General features: G+C 39.2%; 1 protein-coding gene across 5 annotated transcripts in view; it reads right to left on the minus strand.

Moving 5' to 3' along the window:
• tenm4 (teneurin transmembrane protein 4) overlaps positions 1-18378 on the minus strand; it is an 811512-nt gene that overhangs the window by 390308 nt on the left and 402826 nt on the right. For all 5 annotated transcript variants that reach the window (XM_031895585.1, XM_031895582.1, NM_001102688.1 and 2 more), the window contains 1 exon segment: positions 7254-7344. The gene's annotated coding sequence lies outside the window, so the exon portion shown is untranslated.

Raw genomic sequence — 18378 nt, forward strand, 5'->3', positions numbered from 1 at the left:
CCATAGTTTTATGGTATCTCTCTGTACAGGCTATGAGCAAACTTAGGGGGCTGTTCCTGCTGAATTGTGCTTAGTACAGGGGAATCCCTTTGCTGCCATAGTTTTATGGTATCTCTCTGTACAGGCTATGAGCAAACTTAGGGGGCTGTTCCTGCTGAATTGTGCTTAGTACAGGGGAATCCCTATGTGCCATAGTTTTATGGTATCTCTCTGTACAGGCTATGAGCAAACTTAGGGGGCTGTTCCTGCTGAATTATGCTTAGTACAGGGAAATCCCTATGCTGCCATAGTTTTATGGTATCTCTCTGTACAGGCTATGAGCAAACTTAGGGGGCTGTTCCTGCTGAATTGTGCTTAGTACAGGGGAATCCCTATGTGCCATAGGTTTATGGTATCTCTCTGTACAGGCTATGAGCAAACTTAGGGGGCTGTTCCTGCTGAATTGTGCTTAGTACAGGGAAATCCCTATGCTGCCATAGTTTTATGGTATCTCTCTGTACAGGCTATGAGCAAACTTAGGGGGCTGTTCCTGCTGAATTGTGCTTAGTACAGGGGAATCCCTATGTGCCATAGGTTTATGGTATCTCTCTGTACAGGCTATGAGCAAACTTAGGAGGTTAGGAGGCTTAGGAGATATTTAAAAAAAACTGGCATAATTTAAACAATTAAATAAAATTGCAGGCAGTATATACTTGAAAAAATACCCCATTTTAAAAATGAAATTATGTTGAGCGGCTGTTTTTGCTATTTACCAGTGAGAGGAAAAAATACCTATTCCCTGTAATATGACTCTTGATAAAATATATCCTGCTCCGGCGTTTATTGCAGTTCGATCCCAAGGCGCCACTGAAAGGTTAAATCAGCTCTGCTTTTTTTTCTAATTCCATTTTTTATGCTCCTAAACTTGTATTTCTTGGAAACTCATTTTACGATAAATTATCGAGAAAGTCCTATAAGTTCATGAATCCACAAAGTATCTTTTAACACATCATTTTTATGGTTTCTTGTTAATTTTCAGACAACTATCAAGTCGAAAGCTGTTTGCTTGCCCATGTGGAACTCTATTTTACAAAAATGGGCTACTTTTAATATCTTGCAATTACAGGCATTTCTGTGCAGTGCCAAAAAAGTCATTAAGAAACTTGGGGAGGGATCCCTTCCGTACTTTCCTCTCTGTATTTATATGCCTAAAGCAGAGCAGTCTGTGTTCTGGATTGAGATTGAGTTTTAATTTGTGCACAATTATGTAATAAAGGGCGCAGGTAAAAAAGCATCAACATTGGTTGAATGTCTAAATATATATATATATATATAAGATGGCATGGCCTTAATGTTCCTCACAAAGCAGTAAGAAGATCACAGAAGATGCAAGAAGGAAAGGAAAATATAAGAGAGGTAAGAGGAGTCAGTGATGGAACAGAAAGTAGAAGATGGCATTGTCTCTATGTTCTTTATAGAGGAATGAGAAGGTCACAGTGGATTCAAGATGAAGGAAAATACAAGAGATGTAAGAGGAGGCAGTGGTGCAACAGACAGTAGAAGATGGCATTGTCTCTGTGTTCTTTATAGAGGAATGAGAAGATCACAGAAGATGCAAGAAGGAAAGGAAAATACAAGAGAGGTAAGAGGAGTCAGTGGGTGGAACAGGCAGTAGAAGATGGCATCATCTCTATGTTCTTTATAGAGGAATGAGAAGGTCACAGTGGATGTAAGATGAAGGAAAATACAAGAGGAGTAAGAAGAGGCAGTGGTGGAACAGACAGTAGAAGATGGCATTGTCTCTGTGTTCTTTATAGAGGAATGAGAAGATCACAGAAGATGCAAGAAGGAAAGGAAAATACAAGAGAGGTAAGAGGAGTCAGTGGGTGGAACAGGCAGTAGAAGATGGCATCATCTCTATGTTCTTTATAGAGGAATGAGAAGGTCACAGTGGATGTAAGATGAAGGAAAATACAAGAGAGGTAAGAGGAGGCAGTGGTGGAACAGGCAGTAGAAGATGATATTGTCTCTATGTTTTTTATAGAGGAATGAGATGGTCACAGTGGATGTAAGATGAAGGAAAATACAAGAGGAGTAAGAAGAGGCAGTGGTGGAACAGACAGTAGAAGATGGCATTGTCTCTGTGTTCTTTATAGAGGAATGAGAAGATCACAGAAGATGCAAGAAGGAAAGGAAAATACAAGAGAGGTAAGAGGAGTCAGTGGGTGGAACAGGCAGTAGAAGATGGCATCATCTCTATGTTCTTTATAGAGGAATGAGAAGGTCACAGTGGATGTAAGATGAAGGAAAATACAAGAGAGGTAAGAGGAGGCAGTGGTGGAACAGGCAGTAGAAGATGATATTGTCTCTATGTTTTTTATAGAGGAATGAGATGGTCACAGTGGATGTAAGATGAAGGAAAATACAAGAGGAGTAAGAAGAGGCAGTGGTGGAACAGACAGTAGAAGATTGAATCATCTCTATGTTCTTTATAGAGGAATGAGAAGATCTCAGTAGATGCAAGAAGGAAAGGAAAATACAAGAGAGGTAAGAGGAGGCAGTGGTGGAACAGACAGTAGAAGATGGCATTGTCTCTATGTTCTTTATAGAGGAATGAGAAGGTCACAGTGGATGTAAGATGAAGGAAAATACAAGAGAGGAAAGAGGCAGGAGAAGATGGCATGGCCTCTATGTTCTTCACAGAAGAATGAGAATATTACAGGGGATGTGGGATGAAGGAAATGAAAATAAAAGAGGGGTAAGAGGAGACAATGGGTGGAACAGGCAGGAGAAGATGTCATGCTTGAAAGGTAGAAAGTAGCAGGCTGACAAAAGTAGCAGACAATGGAAGTCAAGAGATCTAGGAAGTTACAATGATCAAGAGATGAATAAAGGGAAGGCATGCAATAAAGGTAGTAAAGGAAAGGAAAAACCAAGATCAGTAATAGGAGACAGTGGTGGAACTGGCAGGAGAAGCTGGCATGGACTCTATGTTTTTCACATAGGAATGAGAAGGTCACAGTAGATGTGAGATAAAGGAAAGGAAAATATAAGAGAGGTAAGAGGAGACAGTGAGTAGAACATGCAGGAAAAGATGGCATGCTTGATAGGTAGAGACAATGGAAGAAGTAGCAGACAATGGAAGTCAAGAGATCTAGGTAGTTAAAGTGTTAGGAGATGAAGAAAGAATGCAATAAAGGAAGGGAAGACAGAAAGCAAGGGAAGATGGCAGACTCATTAGTGTGGGAAATATCAGAGAGGTTTAATTTGTTGCAAATGTGCTTTATTTCAGGGAAAACCCCGCTGAATAAAACACTGATAAATACCTGCTTAACCTTGCCTAGGTGTCGTTGCGTTTTCCTCTGAAGAAGGAGTCACCACTTTAACTATTTGAGTGATATCCCATAACCACATTAGCTATTCCCTTCATAAATAACCCTAAGAAACATAATATTTTACTTATCATGTGGTCACTATCTGGACTAATGTACAGCCAATATAAATGTATCAGTAGAGAAGAGTGGGCCTGAATAACTGCACAAATGTTCAACTAACACAATTATGTTACAGGCGTAATGGATTGTATATGGTTTACAGATTCAAGAAGATGAGCTTTCAGATCATAAAAGTGAATAACCATTTGCTGAGTGATGGCGGGGCTGTATTCCCACTGTCAGACTGATTCTCTTACACACAAATTGCTATTATCAAAACCTATTTAAAAGAGCTATGGACAGAGGACAGATCTGGAATTGGCCAAAGACAACAAAAGTAAATTCCTATTATTGGTCTTATAGTCGTTGCTCGCGCAACAAAAGATAATAAAGCTTAATATATCATGATTAAGGGGTATGTGTAAATAGCCCCTATGTTACATCAGCCAAAAGTGGGTGATAAGTACAGGAATTGTGAAGACCATATTGTTTATGGAGCTGGAGTAGGGAGCTGACCTAGTGATATCAAGATCTGCCCACATGTACCCTGGATGCAATGCTGTCCAAACTTTTCCATGCTTTTGACCAATTACCAAACACTGTTTGAGGGACAGATGAGACAATAAGGTCATACAGTTTGGTCTAGCCTTCTTGCAAAGGTTGGGGCATAGTGGGGAAAAAGACACTTGGTGGACAATGATTCCTTGAGGGCCACCAACAGTATGGCTTTGATCTAGGGGAAATAAATATGGGTTCAGTTCAGCCTACCTTAACTGTGGTAGCTGGCAAACCAGATAGAAGGTAAGCATGACCCCCCAAACCATAATGCATCCATAGACAAGTGTCTCCAGTGTCATTCACTCATGTTCCTCACCCCACTTGGTGGCCATTTATCAGCAAACATTTAATTTGCGTATAGGTATCATTATAAGTAGTCGGCATATGGTGGGCAGCTGGGTATATCTCAGGCTAGCTACCAATGAAGAGTTTGAAGGACCTAGTGAGTGATAGCAACCTTTCAATGCTACCATCTCTCATAGGCCCTTAATCTTTTTGCTTGTATCAAGGTTGCTCTACTTGTCTTTCCAGTGATAAAACAATACAGGGCAGACCCAGTGGCTGCAAATGTTCACGGTGAATCATTACAACGTAGGATGATCGACTTAGAATGATTCTATAACCCTTATTATGCCGTAATGATTTGACACATAAAAAAAATCACAGAAACGGGGAATCAATGAGACGCAAGAGACAGTCGTCCTCCATCAACGTCCAATAAAAATACACCACACGTTTGGCCAATAAGGTCGTCCCCCCTAATCCAAAGCCACTTACAGAAAGGTCAGTGTAGGTAAGCGGCGCTAAGTCACCTTTATGAGGAGACAGAATGGCTGCATAAACGCTTCTCTTTGTGCCGAATGGTTCAAAGCTCTTTAGAAGTGAAACCCAAGCCTTTAACACTTCACTTTTCTGCCCTCGTTACAACAGAAGAGGCTCTAAGGACAGTCAGACGCGTTTCTCGCTTTTCAATCACGCATTAAATTTTTAAGTGACTTTTTTTTAAAAGCTGGTAACACCTAACCATCTCTTTTTTGTAAGGGAATGAGCCGAGGGCTGCACTGTGCATTTATCAACTTAGGGGAGAGCAGAGTGTTTGAAACACTGTCTTAAAATAGAACTAAAAGGAACTATAATGGCATCCTCCATGTATGAAATATCATGAAAAGCAATTTGCTGCACCAAGCCATTGCCTCTGCCTCGCTAAACTAATTTAGCCTTCCCACAAACTAACCCCCCCCCATGAAATCTGTGACATAACCTTTCCATGTTTGCATGATATAAGGCTGCACATAAAGTTTTTTAATGCAGGTCATGGCAGGATAAATACAGTGCCAATTCCATGTATAATACCCCAGAACCCACAGCAGGATAAATACAGTGCCAATTCCATGTATAATACCCCAGAACCCACAGCAGGATAAATACAGTGCCAATCTCATGTATAATACCCCAGAACCCACAGCAGGATAAATACAGTGCCAATTCCATGTATAATACCCCAGAACCCACAGCAGGATAAATACAGTGCAAATTCCATGTTTAATACCCCAGAACCCACAGCAGGATAAATACAGTGCCAATTCCATGTATAATACCCCAGAACCCACAGCAGGATAAATACAGTGCCAATTCCACGTATAATACCCCAGAACCCACAGCAGGATAAATACAGTGCCAATTCCATGTATAATACCCCAGAACCCACAGCAGGATAAATACAGTGCCAATTCCATGTATAATACCCCAGAACCCACAGCAGGATAAATACAGTGCCAATTCCATGTATAATACCCCAGAACCCACAGCAGGATAAATACAGTGCCAATTCCATGTATAATACCCCAGAACCCACAGCAGGATAAATACAGTGCCAATTCCATGTATAATACCCCAGAACCCACAGCAGGATAAATACAGTGCCAATTCCATGTATAATACCCCAGAACCCACAGCGGGATAAATACAGTGCCAATTCCATGTATAATACCCCAGAACCCACAGCAGGATAAATACAGTGCCAATTCCATGTATAATACCCCAGAACCCACAGCAGGATAAATACAGTGCCAATTCCACGTATAATACCCCAGAACCCACAGCAGGATAAATACAGTGCCAATTCCATGTATAATACTCCAGAACACACAGCAGATAAATACAGTGCCAATTCCATGTATAATACCCCAGAACCCACAGCAGGATAAATACAGTGCCAATTCCATGTATAATACCCCAGAACCCACAGCAGGATAAATACAGTGCCAATGCCATGTATAATACCCCAGAACCCACAGCAGGATAAATACAGTGCCAATTCCATGTATAATACCCCAGAACCCACAGCAGGATAAATACAGTGCCAATGCCATGTATAATACCCCAGAACCCACAGCAGGATAAATACAGCGCCAATTCCATGTATAATACCCCAGAACCCACAGCAGGATAAATACAGTGCCAATTCCATGTATAATACCCCAGAACCCACAGCAGGATAAATACAGTGCCAATTCCATGTATAATACCCAGAACCCACAGCAGGATAAATAATGTGCCAATTCCATGTATAATACCCCAGAACACACAGCAGGATAAATACAGTGCCAATTCCATGTATAATACCCCAGAACCCACAGCAGATAAATACAGTGCCAATTCCATGTATAATACCCCAGAACACACAGCAGGATAAATACAGTGCCAATTCCATGTATAATACCCCAGAACCCACAGCAGATAAATACAGTGCCAATGCCATGTATAATACCCCAGAACCCACAGCAGGATAAATACAGTGCCAATTCCATGTATAATACTCCAGAACCCACAGCAGGATAAATACAGTGTCAATTCCATGTATAATACCCCAGAACCCACAGCAGGATAAATACAGTGCCAATTCCATGTATAATACCCCAGAACCCACAGCAGGATAAATACAGTGCCAATTCCATGTATAATACCCCAGAACCCACAGCAGGATAAATAATGTGCCAATTCCATGTATAATACCCCAGAACACACAGCAGGATAAATACAGTGCCAATTCCATGTATAATACCCCAGAACCCACAGCGGGATAAATACAGTGCCAATTCCATGTATAATACCCCAGAACACACAGCAGAATACATACAGTGCCAATTCCAATGATTGACCAATGATCTAGCATAATGTTTGAGGGACTGATGTGATAATGATGCCATACAGTTTCATATGTCCATTTATATATGACAATCATGAAATACTAGATTAGACATTAATTATTTAACCACTTACCTTCTTTCTGTGTATCTAGGGGGAACCCATTAAACACACAACAGCTTTTCAGTATCTTTCAGTTGCAAAATGGGTGTTTATTCAAGGCTACCTGTAAAATACAGAAGAAGAGATTAGCTTTATTTTCATTTGCAGATATATATATATATATATATATATAATTGCCCCTAGATAGTATGGCCCAATAAGTAGTGCCCCATGTTGCCCAAGTAGTAGTTAACACACAATTATGGGGAGCTGTCAATATAATAGAAATGCTACTTTACCATAGGGTTCTCCATAATCTTATTTACTGCTCTGGCATTGGCACAGGACATGTTATTATTCAGAACTAATGGGAAATGCATGGTAAATCTTGCTTAATATGCAATCTATTTCACCTTCCAACCCGACCCTAGAGAAATTATTTATAACATACCCATTAAAGGGTCACTCAGACTCAGATACTTGATTGCTGAATTGTGCTTAGTATGGAGCACTACTAACACTACAGATTCCTTGTATTTCTCTCTTCTAGGAGTTGGGGACCCAAAATAAAGTCCCCAAGCTGTTTATTTTAGGTCTATAGGAAGCATTTTAGTAAAATGATATGTTCTGGTACAATATAGTCAATAATAATTAAATAAGGTGCATAATTAATTATAAATCAGTTCTTTTGACTCCTAATGAATCTGAAATGCATTTTAGGTGCCCTTGAAAAGGTTAGGAACCAGAGTGCTGTTTGCATATTTAGGGGGGGGTCTTTGTGCTGCCGCATTGCCTGCTCTTTTCAATGTAAAGCTGCTTTTAATAACCCTATATGGCGAAGAACCAAAATCTCAGAACTCCTCATTTTATCTCTGTAAGAAGATCCCCACATTTCAGAGCCCGGTGTGCAGGTTTGTTTGTTGGATGGGGGTCTATCCCTCTAGAATGTTCTCTAATTAAGGAACCGGGTGTACGGTTGTGTACTAGAATATAGTACCTTCCAAGGACACTTAATAAACATATATCATGAAGAGCTAAAAGCTCAGACCTCCTCATTTCATCTTCACCATCTCTGTTCCTTCCAAAACCCCCTAATAACCCTATATGTAAAGCACCAAAGGTTCATACCTCCTCATTTCACCCATCTCTGCTCCTTCCAAAGCCCACCAAAAACCCTATATGTGAAGCACCAAAGGCTCAGTCCACTTCATTTCATCTCACCCATCTCTGTTCCTTCTAAAGCCCATTAAAAACCCTATATGTGAAGTGCCAAAGGCTCAGTCCACTTCATTTTGTCTTACCCATCTCTGCTCCTTCCAAAGCCCACCAAAAACCAACCCTATATGTTGGAGCACCAAAGGCTCAGTCCACTTCATTTAATCTCACCCATCTCTGTTCCTTCTAAAGCCCCCTAATAACCCTATATGTGAAGCACCAAAGGCTCAGTCCACTTCATTTCATCTTACCCATCTCTGTTCCTTCCAAAGCCCCCTAATAACCCTATATGTGAACCACCAAAGGCTCATACCTCCTCATTTCATTTCACCCATCTCTGTTCCTTCCAAAGCCCCCTAATAACCCTATATGTGAACCACCAAAGGCTCATACCTCCTCATTTCATTTCACCCATCTCTGCTCCTTCCAAAGCCCACCAAAAACCCTATATGTGAAGCACCAAAGGCTCAGTCCACTTCATTTCATCTTACCCATCTCTGTTCCTTCCAAAGCCCCCTAATAACCCTATATGTGAAGCACCAAAGGCTCATACCTCCTCATTTCATTTCACCCATCTCTGCTCCTTCCAAAGCCCACCAAAAACCCTATATGGTGAAGCACCAAAGGCTCAGTCCACTTAATTTCATCTCACCCATCTCTGCTCCTTCCAAAGCCCACTAATAACCCTATACTGTATGTGAAGAACCAAAGCCTCAGTCCACTTCCTTTCATTTCACCCATCTCTGCTCCTTCCAAAGCCCACCAAAAACCCTATATGGTGAAGCACCAAAGGCTCAGTCCACTTAATTTCATCTCACCCATCTCTGTTCCTTCCAAAGCCCACTAATAACCCTATACTGTATGTGAAGAACCAAAGCCTCAGTCCACTTCCTTTCATTTCACCCATCTCTGTTCCTTCCAAAGCCCCCTAATAACCCTATATGTGAAGCACCAAAGGCTCAAACTTTCTGATTTCATCTTACCCATCTCTGTTCTTTTTATAAAGAGATTTGTGCATGACAGGCCCTGTAAGCAGCCAAATTATGCCTTTTCTTAGTAAAAACTAGAAAAAAGAATTCAACAGTTATATGAATTCACCTCTAAACAGTCCCTTTAGACACATACAAAGGCCCATAAAAAGCTACAGCTGCTGTTTAAATATATTATATAAAAATATCTGAAAAAACAAAAATCCAGGTCTATAAAAAAAAAGAGATCCGGAAATTCTAGGTCAACGATCAGACTGTCTAAGCCGACTGCCATTCTGACTCATCTCGGTTGTAAAATTGTAACTCCGCAAGGAAAATGTATTTTCTGCCGCACACGATCACTCCATAAAGAAGTGTGAAATACCTAATATTGGTTCCTAAATGCAATATAAATACTAATGCGCAACTTCAAAGGCAGCCCCGCTCCACACAGCTTTGAGTGACACTCGCCTGATGAAGTCTCTTCTAATCTTTTATGAGTTTCGCCAACAATTAGATCAAATAATTGTGAACTCATATGAATGGGAAATTGGAAGCTGGGAAACCGAGTTCCAGACTTATTTGAATTCATTTCCTCCCAGGTTCTATATAGGATTTCTGCACATTGCTAAGGTAATACATTTGCATGTGATATTCAGCTCCGACAACCAACCAAAACCCCCACGAGCCATGGAGGAGCCGTACGGTGGGGTGTAATGGAATATTTAGATAACGCCTCTCACGTATATATATGACTATGTAAATTGCTGATTCCTAATTTACTGGAGGAACCCCATTAAAATGTAATATTTACTGCACACGATACTGGAAGATCAAGCTTAAATCTCTGTGTATTTGCCCTCAGGAAAAGTAAATAACCAAGTGCCATCCATGCTGACAGTTTCATTTAATTTCTATATATATATAACTTTAAGCTACATTCCTTCATAACTCTGACCACCTTCCTTCCATTCTGGGTTACGATTGACAATGGCTCTCTAGAGATAAGAGAGAGTCAGATGCAAGGTGGTTAGAAGTCCCATTAGACTTGCCTCTCAGCTTTCTCATATTGAATTTCCAGTTGGAAGGTTCTGTATCTTTGTTAGATATTGTGTGGCTACCTGTGGCCATTAACTGCTGCATATTATCCCAGCCTGAGCTGTGGTTGGTGAAGATGAGGTTCTGGAAGACCAGTAAGTAGCAGATCCCAAAAAGAATGAGGTTCTTTTAGGATTAGACTATTGGGATCTGCTACTCACTGGTCTTCCAGAACCTCATCTTCACCTACCAGAGTTCAGCCTCAGTGAGATATCACCTAATTATTATAGGAAAGGAATAAATTGTGTGTGGTTTGAGGGAATATATTGACCATAGTTTTACAGTAATCCTCTATACAAACATAGGGCTTGGGGAATATCTATAGATTAACAGTACCTCTATCTATAGCAGATCAAGCCTCCCTTGGGAGGTCCCACCACTGATTCGGTTCCCTTCTTGCTCATAACCAGGATAACAATATAGGAATGGTGTTGAGTGACTTTGAAGCATTTATCTTTGCATAAAAGTTTGTGGAACCATGGAAACTTTCACCAAAAGGCACTGAAGTCAATATTACATTGCATTTTAGCCCTGATGTACAATATACATTGCTCCTATACACGGTTCTTCAACTTTTATGCATAGGAAAAGGCTACCATGTTGCTCATCCCTATATAGGAAAGGAATGGGTCAGTCATTTGGCTACAGATCCAAATATGTATAGTTTTCACCAATAATAGTACAGGTATGGAATCCCTTATCCGGAACCCTGTTATCCAGAAAGCTCAGAATTACGGATTGCCCGTCTCCCATAGACTTCATTTTAATCAAATAATTCAGAATTTTAAAACTGATTTCCCTTTTCACTGTAATAATAAACCAGTACCTGTACTTGATCCCAACTAAGATATAATTACCCCTTATTGGGGGCAGAACAGCCCTATTGGGTTTATTTCATGGTTAAATGATTCCCTTTTCTCTGTAATAATAAAACAGTACCTGTACTTGATCCCAACTAAGATATAATTACCCCTTATTGGGGGCAGAACAGCCCTATTGGGTTTATTTAATGGTTAAATGATTCCCTTTTCTCTGTAATAATAAAACAGTACCTGTACTTGATCCCAACTAAGATATAATTACCCCTTATTGGGGCAGAACAGCCCTATTGGGTTTATTTAATGGTTAAATGATTCCTTTTTCTCTGTAATAATAAAACAGTACCTGTACTTGATCCCAACTAAGATATAATTACCCCTTATTGGGGGCAGAACAGCCCTATTGGGTTTATTTAATGGTTAAATGATTCCCTTTTCTCTGTAATAATAAAACAGTACCTGTACTTGATCCCAGCTAAGATATAATTACCCCTTATTGGGGCAGAACAGCCCTATTGGGTTTATTTAATGGTTAAATGATTCCCTTTTCTCTGTAATAATAAAACAGTACCTGTACTTGATCCCAACTAAGATATAATTACCCCTTATTGGGGGCAGAACAGCCCTATTGGGTTTATTTAATGGTTAAATGATTCCCTTTTCTCTGTAATAATAAAACAGTACCTGTACTTGATCCCAACTAAGATATAATTACCCCTTATTGGGGGCAGAACAGCCCTATTGGGTTTATTTAATGGTTAAATGATTCCCTTTTCTCTGTAATAATAAAACAGTACCTGTACTTGATCCCAACTAAGATATAATTACCCCTTATTGGGGGCAGAACAGCCCTATTGGGTTTATTTAATGGTTAAATGATTCCCTTTTCTCTGTAATAATAAAACAGTACCTGTACTTGATCCCAACTAAGATATAATTACCCCTTATTGGGGGCAGAACAGCCCTATTGGGTTTATTTAATGGTTAAATGATTCCCTTTTCTCTGTAATAATAAAACAGTACCTGTACTTGATCCCAACTAAGATATAATTACCTTTAAATTACCTTAAATAGGCCTTTAAAGTTGGGTTCATGGGTATTCTTTTCAAATCTCACCCTAACTTGCCTTTGGGCAGAGCCACCCTACCATTGCTCCAGACCCCACCTGGGGGCAGCCTTACATATTACTCCTCTACAGACATAGGGGGTTGTTCCTGCAGAACTATACTCAGTACAGGGGAATGCATATGTGCACCTAGTAAGGTAACTTTTAAATGCAAATGCAATGGGCAAATCTTTTCTATTCTATACCCATAGTGCAACATTTTCCCCATAATTCTAACAAACGTGCAATCTGGGCTCTGACCTGCATATACTACAATTGCGCCCCATGCATAAGAACGGACCCAAGTGCTCTTATGTATTGAGTATTTTCAGACAGGGAGCTGCATCACTTCACACAGCGTTTGGATCAGATCTATTGGGTGCAGGTCTGTGATCCAACTAGCTGTGGGAACCCTGGAACTATCATTAGGTCCAGGGTGGTAGTAGATCCAGGGTTCCCCGACATCCATAGTCTCAGTTGGGCACCATTTATCAGAAGAAGCAGGATGGACACATTGAGAACCATATGGTAAAGGAGTATGTTTGGTCTTGGGCATATTAAAGGGAAACTATACCCCCCGGAATGAATACGTAACCAACCGACAGTTTATATTATGTTAAGTGACCTATTAAAGAATCTCACCAAACTGGAATATATATATCAGTAAATATTGCCCTTTTACATCCTTTCCCTTGAGCCGCCATTTAGTGATGGGCTGTGTGCTCCCTCAGAGATCAGCTGACAGGAAGTGATGCAGCTCTAACTGTAACAGGAAGTAGTGTGGGAGCAAAAGGCAGAACTCTGCCCATTCATTGGCTGATGGGGCCTAGCATGTATGTGTGCCTTGGCTTGTTTGTGTGCACTGTGAATCCTATAATCCCAGGGGGCGGCCCTTAGTACTTCAAATGGCAGTTTTCTATTTAGGATTACCCAATGGCACATACTGCTAATAAAGTATATTTATATGAAAATGGTTAATTTAGTTGAGGCAGGCTTTTACATATGAGCTGTTTATGCTATATATTTCAATATATATGTAATTCATTAAGGGTTAACTATACCCCCAAACAATGTAGGTATAGTTTTCCTTTAATGAATTACATCAATACATGGTCTCCATTGCATCCATTCTAGAACACCCAAACTTGCAGGTGCATTTATGATGACCCCTAGGGGCTGATTTACTAATCCACGAATCCGAATCCTGAATGGGAAAAAATCGGATTGGAAACGAACATTTTGCGACTTTTTCGAATTTTTGCGATTTTTTCATCACAGTCGCGACTTTTTCGTGAATTGTTGCGACTTTTTCGTAGCCGTTACGACTTGCGCGAATTGTCGAAACTTTTTCGTATCTGTTACGACTTTTTTGTATTGAGTGCTAGTAAACGGCGAGCAAACCTTTCCGATTTTTTCGCGACGCCTACGAAAAAGTTGTGACAATTCGCGCAAGTCGTAACGGCTACGAAAAAGTTGCGTCAATTTACGAAAAAGTCGCGGCGGTGACAAAAAAATGGCAAAATACCGATCAATACGAAAAAACAGCATTCGGACGCTTTCGATCCGTTCGTGGATTAGTAAATCGTCCCCTATAGTTCTTGGAGATATGTGTATTCGTTGACTGGTCCTGCTTGATTGGCCACATCAACCGACATAACTTGCCCTACCTGGGTCACTAGTCCTTGAGTCTATATAATAGGAGCACTGTGCTTTGTGTCATAGCAACCAGCCCAAGACAACTGCAACATACGATAAAAAAATGAATTTCTCCCATTTCCTAAACTTCTCTTCAGCGAGGAATCAAAGTCACATTAGCTCAAGCAGCCACTGGGGCAGATGTACGGAGCAATCGCTTTCAGCCTTTTCAAACCCTGACCCTACACAGCTTGCCACGAAAGAAGCCACGCCATTATTTCCCATGTCAGAAAGTTCAATCCGGCGGAACAATAGGACGTATGTTACATAGTTGGCACCGTGTCACCGATCTAGTCGATACACTTTCTCTAGGAGCTATCGTGTTTCTAGGGGGGTTCATCGCCGCGTTACCACTGAATGACAAGAGATATCTACGAGCTCCTCTGATAGGAAGACCTGAATCTTAGGAAATAAAGGCAACGGAACATGTTCTAGAACAATGGTCCTTTCTTTCAACTTGGATTCCACCTCAACCTTTGTCCCTGTTGGAAGGACACTCGGGGAAGGCTCGCTATCTAGGAATTCACATGACGGTAATGGATCTGGGTCTGCGAGTTCCTTCCTGCTTCCACTCCACTTCTAGATCCATAAATGAATTCCCTTGGCTGAGTTGGTGCCCATAACCGTTCTACTTCATACACAACATTCTTTATCCATTAAACACATCCTTAATCACCCAGATCCATCATCGCTCGACTTTGCCTTTGTTTTAAGAACAATCGCCCCTTTCTACAAACGTGCAGCACGAGGCTAAATGAAGGCATTAGAATTCCATTGAGCTCAGCACTTTCCTGCTGCAAATTTAATAACCCGTTCATCAGCTGGAGAGAGAAAAAAAAATTATCGGCAACCAATTAACAGCAGCCCTGAAAGGACACGGCTGGAATCTGATGCCAACGAAGATTATCTGTGAAACCCGATAGACTCTAACTTGTGGCGCTCAATGTGCAGAAGGCTCACAGGTAATACAATGGGATCCAATTCTAAAGCATTTCCTTTAGGTGTATTCAGGTAGAGGACCTGTTATCTAGAATGCTCAGGACCTGGAGCTTTCTGGATAAGGGATCTTTCCGTAATTTGGATCCCCATACCTTAAGTCTGCTAAAAAAAATAATTTAAACATCATTTAAACCCAATAGGGGGTGTTCTGCCCCAATAAGGGGTAATTATATCTTAGTTGGGATCAAGTACAGGTACTGTTTTATTATTACAGAGAAAAGGGAATCATTTAACCATTAAATAAACCCAATAGGGCTGTTCTGCCCCCAATAAGGGGTAATTATATCTTAGTTGGGATCAAGTACAGGTACTGTTTTATTATTACAGAGAAAAGGGAATCATTTAACCATTAAATAAACCCAATAGGGCTGTTCTGCCCCCAATAAGGGGTAATTATATCTTAGTTGGGATCAAGTACAGGTACTGTTTTATTATTACAGAGAAAAGGGAATCATTTAACCATTAAATAAACCCAATAGGGCTGTTCTGCCCCAATAAGGGGTAATTATATCTTAGTTGGGATCAAGTACAGGTACTGTTTTATTATTACAGAGAAAAGGGAATCATTTAACCATGAAATAAACCCAATAGGGCTGTTCTGCCCCAATAAGGGGTAATTATATCTTAGTTGGGATCAAGTACAGGTACTGTTTTATTATTACAGAGAAAAGGGAATCATTTAACCATTAAATAAACCCAATAGGGCTGTTCTGCCCCCAATAAGGGGTAATTATATCTTAGTTGGGATCAAGTACAGGTACTGTTTTATTATTACAGAGAAAAGGGAATCATTTAACCATGAAATAAACCCAATAGGGCTGTTCTGCCCCAATAAGGGGTAATTATATCTTAGTTGGGATCAAGTACAGGTACTGTTTTATTATTACAGAGAAAAGGGAATCATTTAACCATTAAATAAACCCAATAGGGCTGTTCTGCCCCCAATAAGGGGTAATTATATCTTAGTTGGGATCAAGTACAGGTACTGTTTTATTATTACAGAGAAAAGGGAATCATTTAACCATTAAATAAACCCAATAGGACTGTTCTGCCCCCAATAAGGGGTAATTATATCTTAGTTGGGATCAAGTACAGCTACTGTACTAGATATTATCATGAATTCACGAAAGTGAAAATTCCCTGAGTAGAATAAGAATATTTTTAAATATTCAGATTTTCTATAAAAAGCATGCTAAAAATCAATTAAGGTAAATTAATTAGTGTAATATTTTAATACAGTTCTTTCATATTTCAATTAATATTTCAATTTATTTCAGTTCACATCTACTTTTTTTGCAGTTGAACTCCAAATCCTACCTGACGACTTTCACATATTTAATTTCAATTTTATTTGTTATTTAAAAATGAATTAATTGAATGAATACGTTTTATATTCTAATGCATTTATCTTTTTTTTATCTTGACCACTGTTTAAAAATAAAAAATAAAAAATGATGGGTGGGTAGTGAATGAAAAAAAGAATAATGAAATAAACTTGATTTTGGATAAATCTGCCCCCAAGAAGCCCATTTATCAACATTTTCCTGGTTTTAGTGGGTTTAAAAAAAAATTAAACTCACTTTCTCTAAAACCATGAATGCCCAGTGATTTAATAAAACAGCCTTTAAAAAAAATGAATGAAAAAATGCGTAAAAATTAAAAAAACATGAATTTTCCCAATTTTTCCACAAATGGAGTGTCTGAAAAATCCAAAAACTTCTAATATGAAGAAATAAAAGATGGTGAAGTTTTGTATTAGTGGTTTTTGCAATGGTCAAGTTTGATCTATTTTTTTCCGATTCAAGTTTTTTGTTCGCTAAAAGAGTCGAATTTGAGTTGTGGTTCAAAAACATTTCTGGTATATATTATATCCCAAAAATTTGAATGTAAAAATGTGCCATCTTTGAGTTTTTATAGAAGCCAATGGGAGTTCTCCCAGGCAAAGTCAAGCCCTATTCTCAAAACCCAGATTTTTTACATTTTTTGAGTTTGGTTTTAGGTTTTTAGAGCTCGTAAACTCGAAAAACTCGAGATATCCCAGTTTTTTATTTGATAGAGTTTTCTTTATTAATAAATAAGTGAGCATTTGATATACAAGTTTATTCGATTTACAAAAACAAACTCGAAAAATGATAAATAAGCCCATTAATAAATAACGAACAATGGTTGATTATTTTTACATGAGTTTTAGCCCAACTAAAACATGAATTGTAAAAAAGAAAATTACGAACGTTAGTCAATGCCCCCCTTATAAGTCCATGTCTGATTAAGTCCACACTTGCAACTTGGCCAAGTCTTTTGAAGCCCTACTGTTGATATATAACCTTTCGTACTCGTAAGTCAAAATGTAAAAAGACTTGGGGAGCAACACAAGCACCATAAAAGTTCATGGAGGAGCCAAATAAGGGCTGTGATTGGCTATTAGGGGCCTCTATGCACCCTATCAGCTTACAGGGGCTTTATTTGGTAGGAAATCTTGTTTTTATTCAACCAAAACTTGCCCCCAGGTCAGGAATTCAAAAATAACTCCCTGGTTTGGGGCATTAACTAAAGTGCAAAATACCTGAAAACTGAAATGTAAAAATGCACCATCTAAAAGTTTGCGAGTTTCTATAGAAGCCAATGGGAGTTGTCCCAGGCAAAGTCATGTCGTATTCTCAATCCCAAATTTTCTACGTTTTTTGAGTTTGATTTTGGGTTTTAGAGCTCGTAAACTCAGAAAATTTGAGTTTTTTTATTTGAACGAGTTTTCCTTATTAATAAATTAGTGACCATTGATATGTGAGTTTATTCAATGTAGAAAAACAAACTCAAATTCACAAACTCGAAAAATGATAAATAAGCCCATTAATAAATAACGAAAAATGGTTGATTATTTTTATATGACTTTTAGCCCAAATAAAACACAAAGGGGCAGATTTATCAAAATGTGAGTTTAGATCTTAATACATAAAAACTCACCCACGTTCTATTCATTTCTGTAGGATTTTTAGAAGCGTATTTATCAAATGGTGAGTTCTAACGTTCACGCATTGCTAAATACGCTTCTAAAAATCCCATAGGAATTAATAGAACGTGGGTGAGTTTTTATGTATTAAGCTCTAAACTCACATTTTGATAAATCTGCCCTAAATTGTGAAAAAAAGAATAACGAATGTTAGTAAATGCCCCCCTTATAAGTCCATGTCTGATAAAGTCCACACACACAACTTGGCCAAGTCTTTTGAAGCCTTACTGTTGATATGTAACAGGGATCCCCA

Source organism: Xenopus tropicalis, chromosome 2 (assembly GCF_000004195.4).
Source record: "Xenopus tropicalis strain Nigerian chromosome 2, UCB_Xtro_10.0, whole genome shotgun sequence".
Taxonomy (NCBI): domain Eukaryota; kingdom Metazoa; phylum Chordata; class Amphibia; order Anura; family Pipidae; genus Xenopus; species Xenopus tropicalis.